General features: G+C 43.0%; 1 long non-coding RNA gene across 1 annotated transcript in view; it reads right to left on the bottom strand.

The window, feature by feature from the left end:
- LOC141548817 (uncharacterized) overlaps positions 1–15078 on the bottom strand; it is a 36781-nt gene extending 21703 nt beyond the window's left edge. Inside the window, exons 1-2 of the long non-coding RNA XR_012484073.1 lie at positions 14794–15078; positions 12955–13114 (exon numbers count right to left, since the gene is read on the bottom strand). This is a non-coding gene — a long non-coding RNA (uncharacterized LOC141548817). The remainder of the gene's footprint in view (positions 1–12954; positions 13115–14793) is intronic.
- Between the last annotated feature and the right edge of the window lie 3726 nt (positions 15079–18804).

Below are 18804 nucleotides of genomic sequence, written 5' to 3'. Positions count from 1 at the left end.
AGAGAAATAAATATAGTAGATGAGAGGAAGGAGAAAGGACCAACAACTAATACCTTAGTGGGGGACCAGTCAAGAGAGACTTTCACCCAGATGAGCCTCGAAGGAAGCTGGGGATTCTAAGAGGCAGGAGATGAGAAGGGAGTGGACAACAGGAACCCACAACAGCCTGTGCAAAGGCATGGAGGTAGGACATGAAAAGCCAAGATTGGTGATGAACAAAATAGGCTAGTTTGACCAGAAAGCAGATTGTGTGAAGGAGTCCATGGAGGGGCAGGTGATTGGGAAAAGTATGAAGCCAAGGGAATTGGGCCTTGGTGCCCCAGCCTCCCTTTCAGGGCCCTGGTCCCTCCTCCAGCAGCTAATGCCTTCCTGCTCTCAAGATATGACCTCAGAAAAATATCTGGGAGAAATCATGTGCCTCTCCCCTGAATACTCCCTGATGTGTGATGCAGAAAGGGATTTAAAACCGGTGTCTGTGGGTGGGTGAGGGAATATCTGGAAGGTGGTACCACAATCCTAGCTGCAAGAGATTTCCTGCTCTCGGGCTCAAAGGTTTACTACACTCATCCTTCCAATCTGGAAGCTCAGGAGTCCAGGCTAAGACTAAGACTAAGTCCTACAGCTTCAGGGCTCAGACCAGTTTCTGTTTCCCTTAGTCTAGGGCTCTCTAATGGCCCTAGACTGAAGGAATGAGCATTCATATTGGCAAAGTGGTTTATATGTATGAGCCTCCCTTTTACAGCTGAGAAGACTGAGCCTCAGCCATCCAGTCACTGGCCAAGGGTATGACACATAGAAAGTATTTAATGCAGCATGGCTTGGTAGAGAAAGCATTGGATTTGGAATCAGAAGTCTCAAGTTCAAATCTCATATCTGCTTCTTACTGGCAGTGTGACTTTGGATAAGTCACTTAACTGTTCTGTCTGATCTCTAAAATGAGGAAGTTGGACTGGGATAACCTCTGAGGTCCCTAGATCTAGATCTAGGATCTTATGATCTCTTTGCTCCTTTAAAAAAATACATAATTAACAGTGAATTGACATGACGTGCCCAATTCTGAGGTCTTCCAGACTCCCAATCTAGCTCCCTGTCCACTAGGCCAAGACTCTTCTCTGGAAAATTGCAGTCAGCCATTCCTCACCATACTCAGCCCTGAGCTGTTATATCTGGTAAACCGTTGGCCATGACCTACGCGAAACTTTTGCCAACAACTGTCCTTCTTGTAAAAAAAAAAAAAAAATCCAACTGGACAAAAAATTCCCAGGCAGAGACCAATAAAAACTGATTGCTTGGCAAAGCCCTTCGTTAACTGGAGATTAAAAAAAAAAAAAAAAAAAAAAGGAACTTGACTAGAAAACACAAAGCAAGGTAAAGTCATTATTGAGTAAAGGTGAAGAGCAGACCTTAGGAAAGGCTCCACTGTGGCTGCAGGGCCCCATTTGTCTGGTCCGCTTGACCCAGGAGTATTCCACTCCATCTCCCCCCACCCCACCTCCCACACAGGAAAGAAAGTGCTCATGGTCATGCTTCTTTCCCAGGGCCTCAAGGCCTTCCAGACGTACCACACCCTTGCACTATGTGGGCCAAGAAGAGTTAAATTGATATTCCTGCCCATCCCGTGAGGGTCTATCTGATCCTGCCAAGTTTTTCCAGTGGAAAATTTCAGTTGTCTCTATTTCAACCCTAGTGATGAGGCAGACAGGCAGGCCGGCCGGCTGCCTGGCCCGCCTTCCCATCCCCACTCTTTTACTTCTCCATGAAATATAGAGGGTCTCCTCTTTTCCCCGACCTGGCTCCATGGTGGGAGATGTGACTGGTCTTTGGGCCCCTTCCAAGTAGGCCCCTGTGTTTCTCACATCCCATGGACCTTTTTGTGGCTGCTTGCCACAAAGCACCTTTTTTCTCAACCCCTCACTTCTCCAAGGCCCCTTTCTTCTGTTGCCCCTAAACTCCTTTAAAAGCTTCCCAGCTTCTACTTGTGCCTACAACTTTCCTGTGATGGGATCATAAGATCACAGGCCTAGAACTGAAAAGGGCCACAAAGGTCATCCAGTCCAACTCATTTTTTTTTTCTGAAGCAATTGGAATTAAGTGACTTCCCCAGGGTCACACAGCTAGGAAGGATTAAGTGTCTGAGACTAGATTTGAACTCAGGTCCTCCTGACTTCAGGGCTGGTACTCAATCCTCTGTGCCACCTAGTTGCCCCCAACCCATTCATTTTAGAGATGAAAAAACTGAGGTCCTAGGAGGTCACAGACCCAAAATTACACAGTCTGTATTATGCTGACCATGCTTTTATGCTTATTCCCATACTACTGTTGGTAATAATAGGTAAAGATAAACCCAAAGACCCTAAGCTATAAGGACAAAGAATCATTCATCAGTGAAAACTGCTGAGAAAACAGAAAGGCAGTCAGGCAGAAATCAGGCATAGACCAGCATCTCCCACCACTATGTACTAAGATAAGTACCTAATGGGAACACAACTTAGGCATAACACATCACCTCAAAAACAAATCTGAGAAGGAAGAAAGAAAATGCTTTTTGCAACTATAGAAAAGGAAAGAGTTCATGATCAAACAAGGGATCATAAAAGATAATATGAATAATTTTGATAGCATAAAATTAAAAAAAAACTTTTGCCCAAGCTAAACCAATACAGTTAAAATTAGAAAGGAAATAATTAACTGGGGCGGGAATCTTTGCAGCAAATTTATTTGATAAAGTTCCTATACCCAAGATGAAAAAAGAACCAATTCATATATATGAGTGACTGCTATTTCCTAAGAGATAAATGATCAAAAGACAACATAGACAAACTCAAAAGGAAGAAATCCAAGTTATCAACAACCATATGGAGAAAAATGATCACTAAAATTGGGAGAAATCCAAGCTGAAGCAATTTGGAGGTCCCACCTTATATCTATCACATTGACAATGATGGCAAAAAAAGGAAAATGACAGATGTTGGATACAATTGTTTCCCTGTGGAAAAACAGGCCCATTAATGCACTGTTGGCAGAGTTATCAATTGATCTAGCTATTCCAGAAAACAATTGGGAACTATGCCCCAAACATCATTAAGTTGTGCATACACTTTGGCTCAACTATCCCACTACCAACCCAGTTCTCCAGAGACCAAAGAAAGAAGAAAAGGCTCTACATAGATAGATAGATAGATAGATAGATAGATAGATAGATAGATAGAAAGGAAAGGAAAGGAAAGGAAAAGGGAAAGGGAAAGGGAAAGGGAAAGGAAAGGAAAGGAAAGGAAAGGAAAGGAAAGGAAAGGAAAGGAAAGGAAAGGAAAGGAAAGGAAAGGAAAGGAAAGGAAAGGAAAGGAAAGGAAAGGAAAGGAAAGGAAAGGAAAGGAAAGGAAAGGAAAGGAAAGGAAAGGAAAGGAAAGGAAAGGAAAGGAAAGGAAAGGAAAGGAAAGGAAAGGAAAGGAAAGGAAAGGAAAGGAAAGGAAAGGAAAGGAAAGGAAAGGAAAGGAAAGGAAAGGGAAGGGAAAGGGAAAGGGAAAGGGAAAGGGAAAGGGAAAGGGAAGGAAAGGAGGAAGGAAGGAAGGAAAGAAGGAAGAGGGGTAGCCATCATCTGGGGAATGATTGAGCAAATGATAATTTATGAATGTGATGGAGCTTTAATAAATGACAAAAGGGATGGTTTCAGAAAAACTGGAAGAATTACCTGAACTTACACAGAGTGAATGAGAAGAACCCAGAAAACAGTGTTTATTAATAATAACATTATAAATACAAACAATCTTCAAAGTCTTAAGAATTTTAAACAAGGAAATAACTGACCAAGATTCCAGAAAAACAATGCTGAATCTTCTGACAGACAGGAGATTTATTCAAGGCAGAGAATGATTAAAATTTCCAGATATGGCCAATGTAGGAATTTGTTTTGGTTGAATATACCTTTTTGTTAAAGTTTTGTTTTTCTTTTTGGTTTTTCAGAGTTGGAGGATGGGATGGGAAAGGATGGGTTAAAGGATGGGATAGCTGCCCCCTAAAAAAAAAAAAAAAAAGAAAGAAAGAAAAGAGGCTTTTTAAAAAATGCACAGAAGAAAACAAAAGGAGATCCAGAAAGATTTATAGACAAGCCAGATAGCATTGAAAGTTGTGTGCTGAATTTATTATATATTGGAGAAGACAAACAAACCATACATAACAGCTATGGACCATTTTATGTACATTCTTCTTTCTCTGTTCTACTGTGTATATGGAAATGGTCGTTTCATTTGATGTTTGTTATTTGAGAATAAAAAAAGGTCTAAAAATAATAACAAAATAAAAGATGAGAAGATGATAATACTTATCATAAATAACAATACCAATGTCTCAAAATGATTTTGAAAGGAAATGGGTATGACTATCATTTTGAAAAGCCATGAATTTGAAAGATTTATAACTAGTAGATCAACTAAGCCAGTGATCCTCCTCAAAAAAAAATCACCATTTGATATAACTGTCATGAATAACTCTTTCTCCCACAATATTTGGCAGAAAATGTAAACACTTTAAGACGGCATACAACAGCGATGGCAGCCATTGCCCTGGTAAGAACCTCAGGAGGAACCAAAGACAGAAGTCAATGGCCATCAAGACAGAAATAACTTGTGAGAGAGGCTGAAGATCTGTGCAAAGTCACTGGAAGATTCCATCACAGTATAACTTGTATATGTACTAGAAAATTTCAATGTCATATTACTAAATTAAAGTCAATAAAAAATTAATATGTAGAATGGAATCTAGAGGAGAAAAACATATTGGAAATGCCAGATCCCTTTAATTGCCCATTGAAAGCAAAAGCCAAAAGATTAAGGTGATACAAGGGTTCAAGATGGCATAAGGAACCAAATAAACAATTTAACATCCATCAAAAACTGAAATCCAGACTCTAGAGAAAGAAAGAAATCAAAGGTGAGAGAAGCTACAAAGAAGGAGGATGTAGAAGACTGGTGCTCCTCTGAGTGGTGGTGAAAAGTCCAACATCCATGAAGTTGGATCAAAGGAGAAACAGAAAGCTTGGGAGCCAACAATCTGATCAACAAAAGAACCGCTAGTTATGTCAAAAGAGGTGACTGAAAGTCCAGTTTCTCTGTGAAACCACCGGAAAGTGGCAAGACTGGGTAAGAGCCATCGTTATTAGGTGATGTGCTTCACTGAAGTGCAAGAATTACTGAAAAAGAACTCTCCTAACTTCCTGTCAGAGTCCGATTGCTCTTTCCCTAACATAGGACATTGCACACCTATCATTACCAAAAGATGAGAAAACCAGTGACCCCCTTCAAATATAGGCCAATTAATCCAATTCTTACCGTGCAACAAGAAATTTGGTTTTACACCCATATATTGTATCTAGCTTATACTGTAACACATTTAATATGTATGGGATTGCCTGTCATCTAGGGGAGGGAGGGGAAAATTTGGAAATAGGAATACAAGGGATAATATTGTAAAAAAAAAATTACCCATGCATATGTACTGTCAAAAAATTATAATTATAAAATTAATTTTAAAAAAAGGAAAAAATATATAGGCCAATTTTTACCCACTTTACAGATTGTGTCTCTACGCACTCACAGATTGTATCACTGAAGAAATCTATAACTACACACACACGCACACACACACACACACACACACACACACACACACAGAGTTTGCATGAGGAACTAAAAGGGTGTGTGCCAAAAGATCCATAGATGTAAAGAGTAATTTATTATTGATTTGGTAATTAGCAAACAAGCTGTCCCAAATTACAGTAACCAACCATATCCTGTCTTTATAATCACAAAGCCTTTGACTCAGTTCCACACTCATGATTTATTCATGTATCATCAATCTATCAAACAGATCCACAGAAAAAGTAGAGCTGTTATTTAAGACACACCACCAATACAACAAACAGGTGATCTAAAATGTGACATCTTGCAGGGACCCACTCGAAGGGTTTCATTGTTCCATCTAGTCTTAGCCTTATTAATAGCTCACCCGAGTATAGTACCTGCTTAAAAAAGGAGTCACACTAAAACACCTCAGCGATAACTCGGTGTAGATGGGAGGCATCAAGTTAAATGTCCTCCCAAACATATCCACATTAAATAGCTTATCCTTCTCACGGAATCTTTTCCCAATGATGTCACCATGACACCAAGGCTTGAAAAACACAAAATTACTAATATATGCTGAGAAAAATAGAGACTGCAGACTTGGAGCATGGATCAGAAGGTCAAATTGAACCAATGGATGAAAGTCAAACTTACGAGCATAAAATTATCAGGGATAAAGTCTATAAAAGAACCACTGGAATGCTGAAATTAAATCTCAAAGAGAAGAGCATGTTGAAATCAATTAATACCTATGCAACATCAGGCTTAATATACTCTTAGAATTATAAGATGGCCTATTACCTTATTAGGAAAGAATATTGACAAAAATCCATACAATATTAATGACATACAGAGTCCATCACCCTAAGGCAGTTACAAAATATTAACTCTTCCTAATCACACAGTAGGAAGCAGATTGATAGTTGTTCTCGGAGTTCTTGACAAACCAGTTAAGACAAAATTACTTAGGGAGTGAGTAGACATCATTTCACCAAGTAAGGAGGAAGACTGACAAAAGGCCTATATTGGTGGATTTGTGAAATGTAATCAAAGTTGTTTTACCTCCAGAAGGAGCCTATGAAACAGCTAGGACACAAGATGGGAACAACCACATGGATTCAATCAACAACATGCTGACCAAAAAATATCAGGCAAATGACTGATAAGTGATTTTTTTCCATAGAAATGGAAACATTTATGTTGGCAATTCAAGAACACAGCATGACCACAATAAATCATAGTTCATGATCAAGAAGTCCAGATTTAGCAATTAATGCTGATTTTTCCAAAAAATGATAGAAATCTACGCAACATGTCACTGCAGACTACCAAAAAGTCAGCAAATACCTACTGAGACCCTGAGTGACTTGATGATTAGAATTATAGATCTGAAACTCACTACCTTTCATTAAATAGCACATGGCCAATCCCAATACTCTAAATACCGACATCAAAATATCTGAGAATCTGACACATAACTGTCCCGGAAACGGACCATTATCACAAACAGAATCGCCCAGACATTATCATGGATTCATGAAAATTGGGAAGAATTCTTCAATAGATATTGCCATATCAAAGAATTCTATTTCCAAGCTGTATAGTTTAAAAAATTTTCAAAATGTAAAGACTCAGTGTAGAGTAAGATCTCCATTTTCCTCTTGTCCTGTGTACTACTGAAGTTGTCTTGAAAGTGCTTATAGTGAGCCGACAGAAGATGAGCTTACGTCCCAATTCTTGGATTCAATCCCCCAAAAAACAGTTATCTGATTTTCCTAATCTTTATAAGTAGAAGGGACCAAATGAGGAAAGTGAGGTACAGAGAAATTGACTTGTCCAAGGTCACATAGTTAACATTAAGTTGCAGAGCTGAAATGTGAACACATTGGATTTGCTGCCAAAGCCAAGATTTTAGCTACTGGACCACATTGCCTCTTTGTGATTTTCTCTTATAGCTACATTGGAGGCAATCCTTTGGAGGGGTGGGGCAGGGAGTAATTTATTTCATTCTAATGCAACATAAATTTGTTTCCAGTGTACTACATGCCACTCGCTATTCTGGGTGCTGGAGAGATCAAAACAGAAACAGAATAACCCCTGCCTCCAGGTAGGTTAAGCAATATGTATCCAGATAAGAAAAGATGGAACTTTGTATAAAGGCTAGAGTCATTGGGATAGCTGGATAGTGTCACTTTCCTACCTATGGAGATGGGAAGTTTATCACCCACCTATCCGTTCTCCCATCATCCCCCACGGTATCATTCTTGGGGAGTCAGGCAGGCCCTTAGTTTCAAGCTCCAGCTTCTCAAAACATTAATTGCCCCAGCTGGGCATGTTATTTCTATGTGCTCCAGTCACAGCCCTTAGAATAAGGAAATCAGATTGGGGCCTCCAGCTTCATTTGAATAGACAATTTCCTCTCTACCAGTAGTCCTGCTTTGATGAACGTGGAAATGTATCCTGTTTGCTTATTTGCCTTATGGGAACAGCCCATACTTAATTCAAATACATGCAAACATCGCCTTCCTTGAGAGAGGGTAAGCTTTTGGTCAGGGAAAGCAACCTCGCCTTGCCCTTCTCCAAGGTCCAGCTCTTGTCCTGAAGACCCCATTCAGCCTGCAGCTGCTAAGGCCCTTCACTGGGGCCCAGGAACAAATGGACATTCCCATTTTAGAAAGGGGATGATGCCGTTGATGCTGTAATCCTCCCCACTTCAGTAGGAGCCCAGTTACCAAATGGACTTTCCAGACTCCAAGTCGATTTCCTGAAAATCCTTCTCAGCCGTAAGTGGAGACAGAAGTCGTGGGCCTGAGATCACATTTCTCTGAACTCTCCAAGTCTCATCTCTTCAAACACTTCCCCTCTCCCCCCATTGGGCTCAGCCCCCAGCTCGGCAGCTGGACACATCTTGGAGGTTGCCTAGTCTAATCTCCTTCATTTTACAGAGAAGCAAACCGAGACCCACTGGTCTTCGGAGGCATCGTGCCCAAGGTCATCCAAAACACAAAGTTGGGATTCAAACCCAAATGCCCTCTCTTCCAAATCTAGTGATCTCGTTGCACTGGCCTCCCGACACATCTACACACTACCTTCTCACCCTCACTGATAAACTGTCCAAGACAAACACTAATGTCGGGCCAGGCTGCACGGCAGGCACACACTTTGAGTTTCCCTTTCATCTGTGATTGGTCTGCTTCTGCCTGTCCATCACCTGTCTCCTTGCCCCGCCTCCTCTTGTTGTGAAGGCATCAAATTGAAATGACTAATGTAGCATATGGACTCGGAGTTATAATAAATCATCCTGATGTCAATGGTCCTGATCTGCCAATCTGAGGGCACAGAGATTGATTTGGAGGTTTCAGAGCTCCCCTTGTTTGTTGATTTTCTTTTAAGGCATTTAAGGCTAGGGAAAGCATAGGCCCCCTTCCCCTTCCCAAAATCTCAGCGTGCTGGTGACAAGAGGACATCTGCCAGGACTTCTTCAGAGGCCAAAACTGTGGGGCTCAGTTTTCCAAGGTGACGTCCAGCCGTCCTTAGCACCAGGGCCAGAGCCAGAACCAGAAGGACTGCCAAGGCTTCCTTCTCCCAGACCCTCCATCAGGATATAAGCTCTGTGAGGGTAGTCATTGGTTTCTTTTTGTCTATATAGAGTCAGGGCGGGCACTTACAACCTTGTTAAAGTGACTCGAATCCCAAGGTAGGGTACCTTGCAGGGCATTCCCAAGAAGGAGAAAGGAGAAAGGCCTTCCTTGCTTCAAGCCAGAAAACCTAAGGACAAATAGCACTCATCCTGCTGAACGCAGAAGACAGATCATAAAAGGGGAGCCAGTCCTACTCCCTCGGACAGTAGCAGATTGACTCTGACAAAGGAGTGGGAGGGGTACCTTCTTGACAACTGCTTTGGGGGGAGGACAGGACATGAGGATCAGAACCCCCTCAGTCAACACAGACTTCACCAATCCTAGCTGCAGCCAGGGCTTGTGGCCTATCTCCTGCCTACACCCTCCCCTCTTTCTCTTTCTCTCCTAGTGGGAAGAAGAAAAGGTGGAGGTTCTGCACCACGGACAGTGGGGTAAAATTATCACTCAGGAACATCCTCATGAGTGTGAATTGTGTTATTCTCTGTGTCTGTATCTTTATCGCCCCACAAAGCACCTAGCTCAGAGCAGGCACTAGAGAGATGGGGCCTTTATTAACCTCTTTCTATATGCCAGGCATTGTGCCTTTAAACAGTGTGCATTCTGGGGGAGGAAGACCCCACATGAAGAGGAAATGGGAGGGAAGCAGGACAGGACAAGGAAGAGGCCCATTCGTGGCTGTTGGCATGGTGAGGATGGAAGTGGCTCTGAGGCCTGGTTTCTACCTATCAGAGCAGGGATCCAGGGGGGGAAATCCAAGGCTGGGGGAGGAAAAGGAAGAATGATGGATGACCAGAGTGTAGCAGGGATAATCACAATAGTTAACGTGAAGATATCCCTTAAAGATTTCCAAAGTGCTTTTTAAATATGACCTCCTGAGGTCCCTGAGGAGCAGGGGCTGTGATTACCTCCATTTTACAGATGAGGAAACTAAGGTAGTCAGCGATGAAATGACTCAGCTGGAAAGTATCTGAGGTGACTGAGGTCTTCTTGACTCCAGGCCCAGCCCTCTAGCCATTAAGACCCACAGCATAATGGGAATGTCTGCTATCTGCTCAGGAAGTATCTGTTGATTGACTGTGAGTACTTCAGATAGCATAATGACCAAGGAAAGCACCCCAGCTCTTAAGGCTCTTTGAAGGGGAATTGGGATTCTCATTATTACCAACAAACATTTATTAAGCACCTACTCTGTATCTACCTGCTCAAAAAGGACCGGGGAAGGCCTGAGACAATTCTTTAAAAATCATCCTTGTGCCTGGGGGTAGGTAGGGGATGCCCCCTCCCCCATCTCTGGCACCAGGAATCTGGAGAGCCGGGCTCCCTCCTGGCCCCTCTTCCTACAGCTCAGGGACACAGAATGTCAGAGTGCCATTCCTGAGCTCTACCTCCTAGTTCCCCAAACACATTCTGTCCAAACTCCATGCTCGATCAATCAACAAGCATTTATTAAGCGCCTATTATTTGCCAGGCACTATGCTGGGTGCTGGGGATACAAAGACAAAGATGAAACAATCCCTGTTCTCCCTTCAAATGGAAGACACACCAAGTGTGTGCAGCATAAATACAAAGATTGATCCTAAAGCTCCCTGGCTTCCTCAACTACATATGCATCTACCTGGGGAACTGACAAGTGGAGAATGAGAACTGAAATTCTAGCTCATCAAGCTTCATAAATGAGGAAGCCCAGACGGGAGCTGGGGTCAAATCCAGCCTCATACTCACTGACTTCAGACCTGGGCAAGTCACTTGCCCCGTCACGATTTCCTCAGTAGTAAAAATGGGGATAATACAGCCCCTACCTCTTGGAGTTGTGAGGAGCAAATGAGATTTAAATTGTAAAGCAGTCTGCAAACCTTAGAGAATTATAGAAATCATTATTACTCCCACACTGCTGATTTTCCATGTCATTGGACCAAGGCAATGGAGACAGACTGAGTCCCAGGAGGCTTTAGTCTACTATCATATTTGTAAGAAAAAAGAATTTCAGATTTAAAAGGATCCAGAGAGGCCTTCAACAACATCTCAAATGAGATTATCCAACTCCACCTAGAACACTGCAGTGTTAGGCAGCTCACTACCTCCTAAGACATCCCAGATGAGATTATCCAGCTCTACCTAGAACACTCAGATTAAGGGGAGCTCACTACCTCCTAAGATATCCCATTCCACATTTGGACATCTCTCATTGTTTTTTTCTGACAGAAAGCCTAAGTTTCCCTCTCTGTTACTTATGTCATGGCTACTAGATTCTGACATTTGGGGCCAAGCAGAACATATCTCATCTGTCTTCCAAGTGCCGGCCCCTCAAAAGCAGGAATTTCACTTATCATGTCTTTCTCAATATATAGCGCAGAATTGAACGCAGTGCTCAGATCTTGGTTCCCCATATTGGGAAGGAAAAATTGAGAAGGGCTGTCATAGTTGTTGAGAGCTGACTCATTCTACACTTCCATGGCTTTTAAGTTGGAAGCTTATAAAAGGAAAGCCAAAGATTGCACAGACACTGATTTTGAGTGGCATTAAGGACTGCCAGGAGAGGCCTGTGCTAAACAGTGACCAAAATCCATGTACCTCTCTTGCCCCCTGAAAAACCCCCTTCCCAATCCCCTTACTTGTCTATTTACAAAATTCTTGCTAAGGAGTAAATGGAGAGTGAGGGAGCACCCCTTTGCCAAGGGATGCGTTTTCAAAGGAGACGTTAAAGTATCTCAAACACAATCCTCACTTACCACTGGAGAAGAAAAGAAATTGACGGCAACCTGGAAATGCCTATAAAATGTCGGGGGACACAAGTTCTCCTGAAAGACACCCCCCAAGTCAAATGCCATTTGGACAAAAAAATTCTCTGAATAACAGAAGGCCTTTCTGAACCCCAGCCAATTCTTCCCAACTACATTTAATCTGATGACAAAACAGAGATTAACCAGAACTTTCAGGGCATGGATTCCAGTCCTTTCCTTCTGTTAGCCAAGGATTAAGCAGGAAAAACTTTCTGTTCCACCCTTCAGGGTTGAAAAATCTATATTGCATGAGTCTAAAGGACAGATAAGAAACAGTCTTCTCAACCGAGAGGTGGAGACTACAGGTGCAGAATGTTGCATAGACCATCAGAAAAGACAGCTATAGCAGTTATTTGTGCTCAGCTATTTTTCCTTATTACAAGGGAAGTTTGGGGTTTTTTTGGAGGGAGGAGTAAGCATAAAAACCAATAGGCTAAGCACGTTCTCATGAAAGCCTGGATCTTTCCTTGGTCCCTAAATATCTTTCCTGAAATTTTAACTATGCCAGGTCATAACCTCTATTTAGAATTTTAGCAAAGTAAATCACTGATATCAAAGTGTTTTCTTCTCATTTGCTCCTTTCTCCTAAGAGCCAGCCACAGAGTCACTTCTGATTAACTATGAATTCTGCCTGGTTGGGACGCAATTAATGGAGATTTACTTGCAGCTCAAGGGTTATGATTCTATTCTCAGCTCACTCTCCCCGGGCCGATCACTATAAAGAAATTGGAATTATATGGAAGAAAAGCCTCATTTTCATTAATACCACAGGATTCCTGGATTGAACCACCTTTAAGGTGGATCATTTCTGTGGGACATCCATAGTTGTTATTGTTCACCCTTCATTTTTGAAGAGGACCATTGATGTTACAGGGTTATGTCTTGACTTTCATGTGAACTGGATTTAAGACTTACCTAAAATCATGAGCCTCACTCTTTCTTCCTGAGGCAGCAGGATCCAGTGACAGGACAAAAGTCAGGATGACTGGCGATGGCCCAAGGTGCGGTGGGCACCTTGGCATCTTTGGTGTCTAACCAGACACTAAGTCCTCCATAATCGGCCACCTTCATGGTCCTTGGAACAAATTGTTTTTATACACCCAATCAGGTGGGGAAAGTCTTCATAAGTTTCAGACTCACATAGGGGTTTGAGGCCTATTGCTTACCTTTTCTGGTTTAGCCTGTCTGTTGAAATGGTTTACTGGGGTTTGGGCACTGTGCACAGTATACCAGAGGCCCTAGTCCTCCCTGAACACCCTAAATGCTCTGTACATATACAGTAGTAAGTACCTGGGGCAACCAGAGCTTTGTCTCAGGGTCCTGAGAGAGGTGGGGCATTGTCCTTCCTGAGGGCCTGAGGCTACTTAACATTTCCTAAATCTTACCATCATCTATGGACTTCTGACCCCACCCAGAGCACAAAATGATTGCCTCCAGGTTTCTATTACCTTGGGGAACAAATGTGTGCTGGTATCAGCTCTGGAGAACTGATTGATAAATTCTCAGAATGAGCATTTTGACCCCAGAAATCAGCAAAAGCTGCCAATCAGGTCTTGACATATTGTTTTGTTCACTTAAGAGTGATGGAGAAAATGTTAGTGATGCAACTTAAACTTAAAAGTGTGTTGAGCTTACTTTTTTTTAGAAGGAAAGCTGATTGTTAAACATTTATCAGCACATCTTTCACTTCCATTCCCCCAAAGGACTCAATCCAGGTCCCAGGGAAGATAAGCTACCTATTTTCTTAGCAGATAGTACCTGCAGGCAGACTGTCCCCTGCACTGCTACCACATCCATTTTGACCCTCGTTCCCCAACTGAACTTGGTCCAGGCACAAATATTCCTGGTTCCTGGGAAAATTTTTTTTACATCCAAGGGTTCTGATTAAAGGCCTCATTTCTAAAACATATAGACAACTGACCAAAATTTATAAGAATATAAGCCATTCTTGAATTAAAGAATGGTCAAAGGATATGGAACAATTTTCAGATGATGAAATTAAAGTCATTTCTAGTCATATGAAAAAATGTTTTGTCACTTGATTAGAGAAATACAAATTAAGACACTGAGGTACCACTACATACCTCTCAGGATGGCTAAGATGGCAGGAAAAGATAATGACGAATGTTGGAGGGAATGTGGGAAAACTGGGACATTAAGATATTGCTGGTGTACTACTGTCTATCTACCCAGGTTACTTATACCTTCGGAATCTAATACTTAACGTGCAACAAGAAAATGTACACACATATATTGTATCTAGGTTATACTGTAACACATGTAAAATGTATGGGGTTGCCTGTCATCTAGGGGAGGGAGTAGAGGGAGGGAGGGGAAAATTTGGAAAAATGAATACAAGGGATAATGTTATAAAAATATATATATACTGTCAAAAAATTTTATAATTATAAAATTAAAAAAAAAAGATATTGCTGGTGGAACTGTGAATGAATCCAACCATTCTGGAGAACAATTTGGGACTATCTCTAAAGGGCTCTCAAACTCTGCATCCTCTTTGATCCAGTTTCTACTGGGCTTATATCCCAAAGAGATCTTAAAGGAGGGAAAGGGATCCACATGTGCAAAAATGTTTGTGGCAGCCCTTTGTGTAGTGGCAAGAGACTGCAAACTGAGTGGCTGTCCATCAGTTGGAAAATGGCTGAATGAGTTTATGGTATATGAATATTATGGAATATTATTGTTCTATAAGAAATGACCAGCAGGATGATTTCAGAAAGACCTAGAGAGACTTACAGGAACTGATGCTGAGTGAAATGAGCAGAACCAGGAAGGAGGTCGTTGTTCACTGCAACAAGATTATATGATGATCAATTCTGATGGACGTGGCTCCCTTCAATAATGAGGTGATTCGGACCAGTTCTAATGGTCTTGTGACGGCAAAAGCCCAGAGAAAGGACTGTGGGGACTGAATGTTGATCATAGCAAAGTATTTCCATCTTTTGTTGTTGTTGTTGTTGACTTTCATTTTGTTTTGTTTCTCTTTTTTCCCTTTTGATGTGATTTTTCTTGTCCAGCATGCTGTCTAAGGAGAAAAAAATTTGGAACATAAGGTTTTACAAGGGTGAATGTTGCATATCTGTGCATCTATGCATATGTTTTGAAAATAAAAAGCTTTCATTAAAAATAAAATAATTTTAAGCTCAAAAAAAGCAAATAACAAATATTACTGCTTCCAACCCTGAGTCCATTCACACATACCCAATTTTAGTATTTTGCACATTCAGGCTACAATGCATTAGCTTTATGATCTTACCAAATAGCCCTTTAAGGACATACTTGCAGGCTTTTCAAGTCAGGAAAATATTTGTTGGGAAAGCAATATTATCCTTGAAAGGACTTCTCATTTCAGTTTGATTGTCCTCAGAGAGATATTATTCCCAATCAACCGCTGCTGGCTCTAATCTGAGGGCAGCTGTAATTAGTTAAAAGGAGTCTGCAGACAGGGTACTGGTTGGATCCTGCTCTACCTGGCTCACAAAATAATTACATTTTCAACTTAATGAAGAGTCCAGCCGTTAAAAGCAACTCACACTGTAAACTAGCAGCAGCAGTGTATATAGGTGTATATGTATATGTGTGTACACGTATGAGTGTGTGAGTGTGTGTAGGGAAGACACACTTACATGGAAATGGGAGCTTTTGTTTTTGTTTGATTTTAATGGCTAAACAAATTTAGTGGACTTGAAAAGTGCTTGTTTGACAGCTGGGGGAAAAGGACTTATTAACAATGCCAGCCTTAACCTGTTGAAAAGCACCATAAGACTAAAGAAGAACCAAGTAAGACAATAAGACATTTTGGCAATGATGAGAGGGTGGCCTGGAGTGGGGAAACCTTTGAAACAGGAAGAACAATTAGGAGATGACTGCAATAAGCCAGGAGAGAGGTGATGAGGGCCTGACCTTGAGTGGCTCAAGGGGATGAATAGAAAAAACATCTTGGGCAGAGAAGCCCTATGTTGGATTGTGGGACAAGGAAGAGGAACTCAACCCCAGGATGTCTTGGAGGTTAGAGCCGGCTAACCCGGGCAACTGGCGGACCCATGGTGCCCTTCCCAGAATCCAGAGAAGTTTGGAGGATGGCTACATGGGGGCGGAGGCTGAGGGGAAGAGAATGAACTCCTTTTTGGACATGCCATGTTGGAGATGCCTATGGAACACTGAAGTCAAGAGGCCCAATGGGTAGTGGGCTAAGCAAAACAGTTGGCAAAGCAGGAATGGAGTTCAGCAAAGAGAGCAGGGCCCTGGGTACCGCTCGGGAAAATTCCCATCATTCATTAGAGGGTGACCCAGATGAATGGACGCATTCTCCTAGGCTTCAGGCAGCAGCTGAAGGAGGGGGAAGGAGACCGGAGCCCAGTCTACACCGTGGCGGAGCACAATAACAGCTGGAGCCTCTGGCAGGACGAGGGGAGGGAGGGTGGCTGCTTGGGGAGCAGGGTAAGCAGAGAGGCCCGGAATAGGGTTTCCAGAGCAGGAGATGTGCACAGTTACCAAGATGCCAAAGTATCAAAATAAGCCCAGTTGGGGAGGGGGGTGCTTGGGAGGCAGAGCATGAGAGTCGGTTTTTCCAAGAGGCCTCCAGGAAAAGACTTTTAATGGAAATATAAGGTTCATATGAGCAAAGGAAGTGGGGGGAGGTAGGGGGCAGTAATGTAAATCCCTCTTGAGCCTTACATGCTCCATCGTCCTGCTGGATTTTAGAGGGAAGAGACCCCATCTCTGGCTGCTCCAGAGCTTAGCCTTTGCCCTGGGCTGGTACAGCTCATTCCCATCACGCTGCAGTTGACTGGCAGGCAGGAAATGAACTCTTCTTGGAAGGCAGAGTAAGGGGAGGCAGACAGGGAGCCACAAAAGGGATCTCATCTCCTGGCCATTTCACTGAGTTTTCAATTCTAGTAGATTCTGCTGTGTCTCTCTGACTTCCTGGAGCTGTCCATGTGGTCACTTGTCTCACACTTCAGGACTCAGTCTTCTCCCAAGATACTGTAGCATTTTTTAACATACCCACTCGCAGGGTGACAAGATCCCCGTGTGGTCAATCCTGGCAGAGGTAGCCGGAGAGGGATTTGGATGTCTAAGCTAAAGCTCAGAGCCTTACAGGGGATCCACTAGGGGAGATTTCAGGGAGGTCAGGAAGAAGGGCCCTCCTTTCCCTGTCTCTCCTGTTATGGGCCTTTGGGCTTCATGCACTAAAACTCCAGTACGTTGGTGAGCTCACCAATTCAAAGATCCCCACTAAGTGTGTAGATCGCAACCCCTCCATGCCCATTCACCCCATGTATCATCTCTCATCCTGGTAGTTCTGCTCCTTGCCCTTTAATGAGTTCACTTAGAAGGGTCTCCCTCCCCAAAGAACAGGACTCTCTCTTGGTCCACAATACCCATGGGGCCCAATGACCATGCATCAGTTCTCCATCTTGCCACATGTTCACTCTATCTTTTTGGCCCTTACATTTCTTTGATTACATCCTTTGCTACACTTCTCCTTTGCTTGTTTTGCCTCATTTGTAGTAGCTGTAGTATGTAGTTGCCCCCATGCAACCGTCTTCCAAACTTCTCTGGATTCTGGGAAGGGCACCATGGGCCCGCCAGTTGCCCAGGTTAGCCGGCGCTAACCTCCAAGTCATCCTTGGGTTGAGTTCCTCTTCCTTGTCCCACAATCCAACATAGGGCTTCTCTGCCCACGATATTTTTTCTATTCATCCCCTTGAGCTACTCAAGGTCAGGCCCTCATGGCCTCTCTCCTGGCTTACTGCACCCATCAGCTGTCCATCACACTCCAAAGGATAACTTGTTTCCATGGCTTTGGCCTGGAGGCCACATGGCAAACCGTAAACTAAGGAACAGCATCCCACTGAGGGTGAGACGCAGAGGGGCTTTCCAAATGCCAGATACACAGCCTGGCTCCGAAGAGTTAAGTAATAAATGCCAAAAGGACTGAACTGGATGATCTGAGGACTGGTGAACACCATGAGCATCCAGAATCCCACAGGGCCATCAGGAAGCACATCCCCTTCCTCCTGACATGAGTCAGTGGGCAGACATTCAGTAAGCACCTTCCATGTACCAGGCACTGTGCCAGGCACCCTGGTTAAGCTGGGGGCCAAGGGACAGAAAGTAGGGGCTGAGGCCTGCACTGTAGGTCAAACAAGGCACATGTGTACCAAGGGGAAGAAGTCAAAGGGCATTTCCTATTGAACTCCAGAAAGATTTGACAGATGTTTACATAGGAGAACTAGTAGTAAATTACATACTCAAAGTTATCTGGCTGGGGAAAAAACCCACTAGCTGATGTATTTTATTTTATTTTATTTGCTGAGGCAATTGTGGTGAAGTGACTTGCCCAGGGTCACACAGCTAGGAAGTGTTAAGTGTCTGAGACCACATTTGAACTCGGGTCCTTCTGATTTCAGGGCTGGTACTCCATCCACTGCCCCATCTAGCTGCCCCAAGCTGATAGATTTTTGATTCCAAGATAATGTGAGGATGTTTTGGCCTGGAGCTGTGATTTCATCGATATAAAGAACTCCTCCTGGGGACATTTCCTTCACTGATGCAGATCAGCCCCTTCCAGAGCTGCAACAAACGAACCACCTGTGCATGTAGGCCAAGTGGTAGTGGGGAAGGAGAGGGATACTGAGTGTGCCTTGGATATAATCCCCAAGAAGAAGAAGTCGAGCTACTGCTTGGGGGAGATGTGAAGGGGACTGAGCAGACAAGGGCCAAGGGTATGGCCAGTAAGGG

This window comes from Sminthopsis crassicaudata, chromosome X (genome assembly GCF_048593235.1).
Source record: "Sminthopsis crassicaudata isolate SCR6 chromosome X, ASM4859323v1, whole genome shotgun sequence".
Lineage (NCBI taxonomy): Eukaryota > Metazoa > Chordata > Mammalia > Dasyuromorphia > Dasyuridae > Sminthopsis > Sminthopsis crassicaudata.
This window is presented reverse-complemented; position numbering and strand designations above follow the sequence as displayed.